At 53.1% G+C, this 8437-nt stretch overlaps 1 protein-coding gene across 2 annotated transcripts in view; it reads right to left on the minus strand.

Moving 5' to 3' along the window:
* The window catches only part of FAM53B (family with sequence similarity 53 member B), a 126599-nt gene extending 118666 nt beyond the window's left edge, over positions 1 to 7933 (minus strand). Inside the window, exon 1 of one of the 2 annotated variants that reach the window (XM_030941400.1) lies at positions 7570 to 7933. The gene's annotated coding sequence lies outside the window, so the exon portion shown is untranslated. Of the gene's footprint in view, positions 1 to 46; positions 162 to 7569 lie in introns of those variants that run through there. The other variant, XM_030941401.1, reaches the window with a different exon arrangement.
* Positions 7934 to 8437: the final 504 nt, after the last annotated feature.

The raw sequence follows: 8437 nt of genomic DNA on the forward strand, positions 1-8437 counted from the left end.
CACCTCTTTGCCCCCGGGGCTCAGGAGCCAGGCTCCCTCTCCTCACCCAGATCATGGAGACAGTCAGCTGCAGAGAACTTAGTCTTTCCACCTCCAAACATGCAGAGAAGCTGCTCCCAGCCAGCGGACTGAAACTCCCTCCGCTCCCAGGCCCATGGCCAAGACCAATGCCAGAGCAAGGGGAATTCCAGGCAGGGCCAGAGGCCTCTCCCAGCTGGGCTCTGTCTGTCAGGGTGCTTCAGGCTTCAGCCAGAGGGCAGCCTGGGAGGGAGGGTGGCCTCCACGAGGTGGGGGCAGGCAGCAGCAACTGGAACCTGCATAAGCCATCTCTCCTGCACAAGGCACAGTCCAGCTGCCAGGACACACAATGGCCCCAGACAGGACCTGTACAAACCCAGCTATCCAGGAGCTCAAGGGCCCACCCATGCCCCCTTCTAGAAGTTGCAGCATGGCACCCAGACAGGAGCTGCCAGGGAACGCCCACTGGGCAATGCACATGTCTTACAGCAGGAACTCTCCTCCCCTGGTGAGCACTGGATGGAAAAGCAGCAGGGTGTGGTAGAAAGAATACAGGACTGAGGTCAGCTGGGCCAAGTTCAAATCCCAACCTCCCCTCTCAACCTGGGGTGAGTGATTTCTCCAGGCAGCATGTCTTCAGCAATGAAATCAGGCTAGTCCCTGAGCCATAGGTTGTGCTGAGGATTAAATGTAATGAAGTAAAGTGCCCGGCTCCACACTGGACACCCAGCAGATGTCCAATCAATGTCTGCTGAATGAATATGGAAATTGCAGCCCTGAGGAAACAGCAATTCTCTTCTCCCTTCACTCAGCCCAAACCCAACTCCCTACAGCGGGGGGAAGAGCCCTTATTCACTACTCACCACCAAGACACAGCCGGGTAGACTGACACTTTTGGCATAGAGGCCAAAACCTTTTTCATCAAGCTCACCCTTTACAAGGTTTCAGCACCTTCCATTGGGGCTGGTGGGTGGAGACAGGGGATGGATAGCATGTTTCACTTGGCTAATGAAGTCTCTGAGCAATGATCAAGTTCACCTGCCGGTCTATGCTAAAGCAGGCTGTCCCGCAAGGAAGAATAAGGTTCCATGTCCTGACAGCACAGCAGTAGGGCAGGGACTCAGGAGACAGAGGCTGCACCTTTGAGAACTGGCTACAGGACCCTGGGAGATTCACCTCACCTCTTAAGGATCAGACCTCTCTTCCAGAAGTTTACATCAGCAGGCCCAAGAAGCTCTCACTCTCCAAGCACCCTGGCCACTCTAAACACAATTCTATGAAATGTAATCCTAAGTATGTTCACAGGAAGACAGGCTCTGAGCTGTCAGGGACAACCAGGTGCCTGATAGAGTGACATTCACTGCAAACCTGGGTGAAAAAGACTTACCACTCACTGAGAGTTGCCAGGATATGCCCTGGAACCTAAATGCATCTTTCCTCCCCTGAGCCCCAGGGGCACATGGTGTGCCAAACCCCCAAAAGGAACAAGACCACTAGGACCGTGGGGAGGAAGGGCCTGCATGAGAACTACCCTGACACCACAGCCTGAGTAAAACCTGCCCCCTTCAATCTGGAAAGAAGGTGGTTCAGAGGGACTGTGCTGAATCTTGGCCCAGCAGAGACAGAAATGACCTCAAGGATGCCCACAGCAGACACGTCCCCTAGGGATGGCACCTTTCAGATGCCACTTCACCAAGACATAGCAATAGGAGCAGCAGAATATGCCAACAGGTTTGCTCCACTCCTGAATATGAAAGCCCCCAATCTCCTGCTAAGGAATAGGGAAACTAAGGAACAGACCCCTAGGTATGCATGGGGTCTATTACAGCCCTCACTCCCCGGTCTTGGATGCACAAGAGAATCGACTCAGGAACTGTAAAGATACCAGTGCGGGGTTGTTGCCCCCGCTCTCCAAGATTGTGATGTAATTGGGCCTGAATGCAGCCTGGGCATCTAGATTTTTTTTTTTTTTCCAACCTTCCTGGGTGACTCTAATGTGCAGCCAAGGTTCTGAACCACTACTCTAGCTTCTAGAAGTTCCAGCACTCTCTTACAAACTCTTCAGGGGCAGAAAGGACAGCATGCCCAGCCAGGTAGGCCTTGCTAGAGATGGTTCTCCTTATTCTTCCTTCAAAACACACGCACATTCACACACCCCCACCCCCAGAACCAACCTGCAAAGAGCCATCTGTCTGAGACAGAATGCAGGGCCGCTGCCCGGCCCTGGCTGGGGCGTACCAAGTTCAGCCACACTGGAGGATAAACAATTGTGTTCAGTTACTTGATTACTTTAGGCACGTAAACAAAATATGATATTGTACAGACCTGGAGTGGCAAACACCACATCATAATTTACTCTGAGACATCTGAATTACAAACGCAAAAAGAAAAAAAGTTGGAAACGCTTTTAAGAATCTCTTTGAATGGAAAAAGGAATCTGAATAAATGGCGGTGCTTCCAGTGGGCTGCCAGGTTTACTTCCTGTTTCCCCCAGAAGGTCACCGGAAATGTTTTCTTGTGAATCTGCCTTTTCTGAGATTGAAACAAAACATCTCAGCCTCCCAAACTATGGCACTACCTTTGGTCCTCTAGTACATACAGATTTCAATCACTCCAAAAAAAAAACACACACATAGCCATAGGAAAGGAGAGTGGAGGGGAAAAGGCAGTTAAAAGTTCTAGGTTTTCCTGTGGTGTTAACAAGACTAAACAAAATTTCTGCTTTGAAATAAAACAGAACCCAGTGCCTCTATCGTATGAATACACAGCACGGCCTATAGAAAGCAAGCAGGCTCTGAAGGGATACAGCGCCTTCCTGGCTTTCTGCCTTCCGGCTATGTGGCCTTGGGCCAGTTACTTGGCCTCTCTGAGCCTCAGCTGTAACTGCAGGTTTGCTCTGAGAATTAGAAAGTGTATACAAAGCCCAGGGCCCTGGGTGGGCCTTCAACAACCAGTGGGTGCTGCTATTATTCTCTGAACAATCTGCACCCATTTCAGCTAAATCCTTGGGAATCACATTATACCAGCGCAGGGGAAGAATCTGTTTCTTTGTTTAATGAGAGAACAAAAAGAGTGAGTAGAGAAGTCAGGAGTTAGCCTGCCACCGCATTCTGGGGTCAAATGGGCTGTTTACCAACATGATTTGCTTTCACCCTCCTGAGAGTGGCACCGTGGAAAAAGTCCTTCCCGAGACTTACAGATGCCCAAGAGGCAATGTGGTTTCCATGATATTCCAGCATGGTCTGGCCAAGCTGTCCCCCATCCCCCATGCAAAAGCCAGCTTCCCCATGCAGCCCCCACAGCAGGAGAGAGGGAGAACCATTAAAGAAGCGGGGGTGCCTGTCACACTTCTCTGTAACCCCTGACGTGATGTGAAATTCTACAAGGTAGACCCTTTGAAATGCAAAATCTTCCGGAGTCCTTCAAATGTGTTTTTATTTTCTCGGGTTCCTAAGGCTGCTTTCAGATCCACCCATCAGTATTTCCCCCTCTCAATCAACCCACATTTAACAAAAAAAAAAAAAAGAAAGAAAGAAAGAAAAGAAAAAATAAGAAAAACCCAAGGACGTCTCTATTTTTCAGAAAAGCTCAAGTATCTCCAATCACTGTGAGGGGAAAGAAAATAAAATCTTCAGCTCCAGCCTCCTTGCATCACTCCAAGACACCCAGAAGCCAAGTTTCCTCTGGAAGATTCCCTCCCATCCTAGCCAGCACAGCAGTCTGTTGCTCAGATCTCAGAGAACTTTCTGAGATAAGAATTCGAGTTCCCCCTGACCCAAGTTCGGTAAGGTTAAGACAGGCACCACCAAAACCACAACCCGCAATACACCAAGCCCAAATCTTGCCCCAAAACCCGGTGCACAGGAGGTTTGGATTAAGCATCAAAGAAGTTACCTTAAAGTTGTTTGGCAAAGAAAAATACTTCACTGTAAGAAGAACCCTAGGGAACGGTAAATTGCTTTTGAATATGGACTTTTCAGTGGCGCAGTCATTAATCATGTTAATGTAAACTGCGCTACAACAAAAATTTTCTAAGCAAGTCTCAGGGCACATCAGCATATCTAAGCCTCTGGGTTTGTTTCCAAAGTTCACATCCCGGCAGGCAATGAAACTGCTGTTAATGGGGTCAGCTATTACAGTGCTGTCCCCAACCTTGGGCCATAATAAAGGTGACTCAGCCATCCAGAAAAAACTCTCAAAGTTACGCAGGAAACAAACAAATTAATCAGAGAAAGAGAGTCAATGATTTTTGGAAGGTGTATTCATTGGACAAGTTTAAACAGAAACTCTCCCTGGATGATCGGACTGACACTTTAGGAAGGAGTTGAGGGAGAACAATCAACCCTCCTCCCAGCACCCAAGTCCCCTGGCCAGACCCTTTGTGGAGTGGAGGGGAGGGCAGCAGCCAGATGAGGCGAGGAGGAGAGTCCAGCAGAGCTAAGCTTCACTGAGCCCCGCCAGCTCCAGCCATGTGCTTCATGTTGGCAACAAACCGGTTCTTTCAAGAGAGGAAGAGTCTGACAAAAAGGACAGCTGCAGCAAAGCAGAAGCTAAGGGTAAAAACCTCTCCAAAGCCCTATAGGGATTCTCCCCTAAAGTTAAACAAAACACCATTGGGGTTTGCAAGGACTAGTTAATCTATTAGTCTTCCCCTTGCTGGATCAATTAAAGAGAGTCCCTCCACATCTGGTTTCCATAGAAAACCGAAACTTGTATTATCAGCACATTACATAACAAATTATGCCTGCAGGTTTCTTTTATTACACATCAGAGAGGTGTGCCTGGTGGTGGTAATGATGGGGGTTGTGCCGATCTGAGTATTTGCTTATTTTAGTCTTTTTATTTAAGGGTAAGAACAGAAAGTTTTCCATACAATGCGCAATTTAACTGCAGAAAGTCACGCTATCCAAATAAAACATCAACTGAACAATCCGAAGGTGGGCCCAGAGCTCAGCCTTCAGGGCCCAAGGCAAGGAGTGAGAAGCGTGTGCTTTTTAAAAGAGCTCCGCAGCGTCCCCTGCTGCCAGCTCCTAATATTTAAACACAGCTCTCTCTGGCCTCCAGAAGGGGAGGAGAGCAGGCTGGCCCTTCCTGAGCTTCAATCAAGGGTCAGGCGCCTGCTCACTGGACCCGCTTAAAGGAACCCAAGCCCACTAGGCTTCTATAGGGAGGATGGGGAGGCTAGTGGGGCGGTAAGGGAATCAACAAGGGGAAGAGAAAGACTAAAACATGGAGACAGAAAGGGCCCAGTCCTGGAAATAACACCAGGACTTCCCATAAAATGTCAATTAAGCGTAACCACCACAATGACAAAAAGGTATCATAAAGCTCTTTCCAAAAGAACTTTATGAACTTCCAAAATGCTATGTGCAACATACCCCAAGTTGAAAAGAGAAGGGGGAAACTGATTGAAAACATTATGAACCAAGACAGTGGAATGCTCTACTTTGTCCTGAGAATACTGGAACCTTCAAGTCCACTTCTGCAGCAGTGAGGTTGCTAGTTTCTATTTAAAAACTTGTCTTCGATATCAAAATGACTGCACATGAATCTCACCTTCCCAAAAGAAAATAGGAAGTAGTTGGGCAACATCATTTGAATTCAAATAGCCTCGTTCTCTGAAGGAACGTTTGGAAGAAAAAAAATACAGGCCTTCTCCACGCCTCTCCTTAGCTTTCTAACCTGAAAAAGCGCCTGGAAGCTGGATCGGCACACTCCCAGGTCGCATGATGGGTGACAGCCAAGTGCAGACACAGAGTCAAGGGCTACCAGTCCTGATCCAAACCTTCTCCCACTGAATGGGACGATCAATTGAGACAAGTAGCTGTTTATGTAGTCCACAGCTAAAGGTGGGGTGGGGGACCCTGTAGACCTGCAATTCAGTATCAAAACTGTAACTGACACACGTTACTCTTAAATAGCTACATTAAAATGAAACCAAAACCTGGCCTAATAAGGAACAGTCAGTTTCACCTGGTAGGCTAACTCCATTACTTCCCCAGTTCTCAAACCAGGTGGCATCTTTTAAACGAGTCCAGGATCTGGAGCAAGGAGGAATCTCCCTGCCAGCCGGTGGGGACTGCTGGGAACACATATGCTAGCATGTCATTTGGAAGTCTGCTAATATGTTGTAAGCAGCACAAGACGCTTGCCTGGCTTCCCAGGCCAATAAACAATGCCATTCCAACTCCTGCAGCAGTCAATAGGAAACAGTCTCTTTTCTCCACCATCCAACAATTCAACAAACATTTGTTCCTGTTGAACAACCGTCAGCCTGGCTCCATCTGCACCCGCTCCTGCAAGGCGAGCGCAGCGGCACAAATGCCCACCCCAGGATCCCAGACCCGGAATGCAAGCCATTCCGGGGGCCACTTTCCTAACACCACCGAGTCCAGAGATTGTACCGTATGGAAGACTCGGAGTGTGGCCTATAGGAGGCAGAATCCCATTCATCAAACGCTGCAAAGAGCTTTTCTTTGTTCACCATCGTCCTAAGTACAGTACGTGTTAATGAGCCTGGGCGGTCAGATGGAAGGAGCTCGGCTTCAGGGGGCGTCCGAACGCGAGGGACCCGGGCAAACCTGTCCGTGCGGTTCGTCGCTGCTGCGGCGCCCCGGCCCGAACCACGAGCATTGTTCCCCAAGTCCGAAGACGGGGGTGGAGAGCTGGGGGCTGGGGGACACGGTGGGGGGCGGGGGAGCGAGAACACACTTGGGACAACACAAACCGCAAACCCTCCCCGGATTCTGGGTGTCCTCGATTCTTTCGTCTCTGCCCCACCAAGAGAAACCCTGAGCGCGTAACCTGCCTCCCACGGGCTTGCAAAATCCAAGACAGGCAAAAATGTGACTTGACCAGTGTGCCTGTGCCGGACGGCCCTTCTCGCCATGTGCAAAAGCCACGCCGACGCGGACGCCCCCACTCGCGAGCCCCAGCCGTGGCCTCCCCGCGGGCTTCCCCCGCCCGGGACAGAATGCCCCCTCACCACCATCCTGACCGCCCCGGACAGTCCAGCAGCAGCGGAGCCCGCCGCCTCGCGCCCGCATCCCGGGGGTGACGGGTGCAAACTTCCGCGAACAAAAGAGTTGTCTGCAAACGATGCGGGAACTTCGGGGCGAATGGGGACGCCCGGCTCCCGAGACTCCGCGCCTCCTCCGCAGAGGCTAGTCAAAGCTCAAGTCGAGACGCGGAGAGGACACCCCCGGGCGCAGCAGTCCCCGCGCCCGCCCGCCCGTCCTGGCCTGGGGAGCGCAGACTTTTCCGCCGCAGCCAGGCTTGTACGTCCCCATGCCTGTGCTCTGACAAGTCTCACGCCTGCATCAGGGGCGAGACCGAGCGCCCGGAGAAACCGCCCGACCCAATCCAAACGCGAAACAAGGCAGAAAAAAAGGCAACCAGCAACACTAGTAAAAAAGAAAAAAACACAGGCAAGCCCATTGCACACGCGAGCCGGGCTCCCTCCAGCCGGCGGCCGGGACGCACACGGCCCGGACCTCTCTCGGGGCCAGCCCCCGGGCCACCGCCGCCGCCGCCCGGCCCCGGGTCGCTTACTGTGCGCGGCGGGGCGCTCCGGACGCGGACCCCGCGCCGTCACCGCCAGCGCTCGCCAAGTCGTTCGGGCTGCCAGCCGCGCGTCCGCCGCGCGCACGCTCGCCTGCCGGCGCCGAGCGCTTTGTACGAGCGGCTCCCGGGGAGGAGGAAATCGACTTGTCACTTCCTGAAGTATTTGCAACTCGTCCCTTTAACCGGCACCGGCCAGGCCGCCCGCGCCCGCCGCCGCCGCGGGGCCGCCCGACAGCGGCTGCGTGGACTCGGCCCGGCGTTCAGCGGGCTGCGTCGCGGGCCCGGGCGGTAGGCGCGGCGGCGGCGTGCAGGAGGCAGGCGGCGTGCGGCAGCGGCGGCGGCGGGCGAATGTGCAGTGCGCGCAGCCGCCGATGGGCGGGGAGTGGGGGCTCGCGGCGCGCCGCGGGCGGGGCTAGAGGGCGTCCTGCGGGCTCCGCCGCGCGCCGCTCGCCGCGCTCGCGCCTGCGAGGCCCCGGGACGCGGGAAGTGGCCCCGGGCCTTGGCTGCGCCACCGCGGCTGCCCGGGCCCCGCGCCAGGGGCCCTACGGGCTTCTCTCCCCGCCCCTCGCACGAGCCGGGATGAAAACGCTGGGCCACATAGGCTTCAGGCGTCCAGCTTCCGGGTTGTTAGGTGCCGAGGTTTAAAAGAAACGGTCACTTCAGTGGCGTGCAGGACAGCGGGCGGATGGGGTCGCGGCGCGGGGGGGACCTTGAAGTGTTGTCACACTTTGGGAAAATAAAACGCAAGTTTCCTAACTCGGGGCGCTGATCAAAATGAAGGAATGTGTACTTCAGAAGCCACATCCAAAATACATGCAACTGGCGAAGGAAGGATTTGTGGTTGCTAAGCAGAGGC

This window comes from Rhinopithecus roxellana, chromosome 11 (genome assembly GCF_007565055.1).
Source record: "Rhinopithecus roxellana isolate Shanxi Qingling chromosome 11, ASM756505v1, whole genome shotgun sequence".
Classification (NCBI taxonomy): Eukaryota; Metazoa; Chordata; class Mammalia; order Primates; family Cercopithecidae; genus Rhinopithecus; species Rhinopithecus roxellana.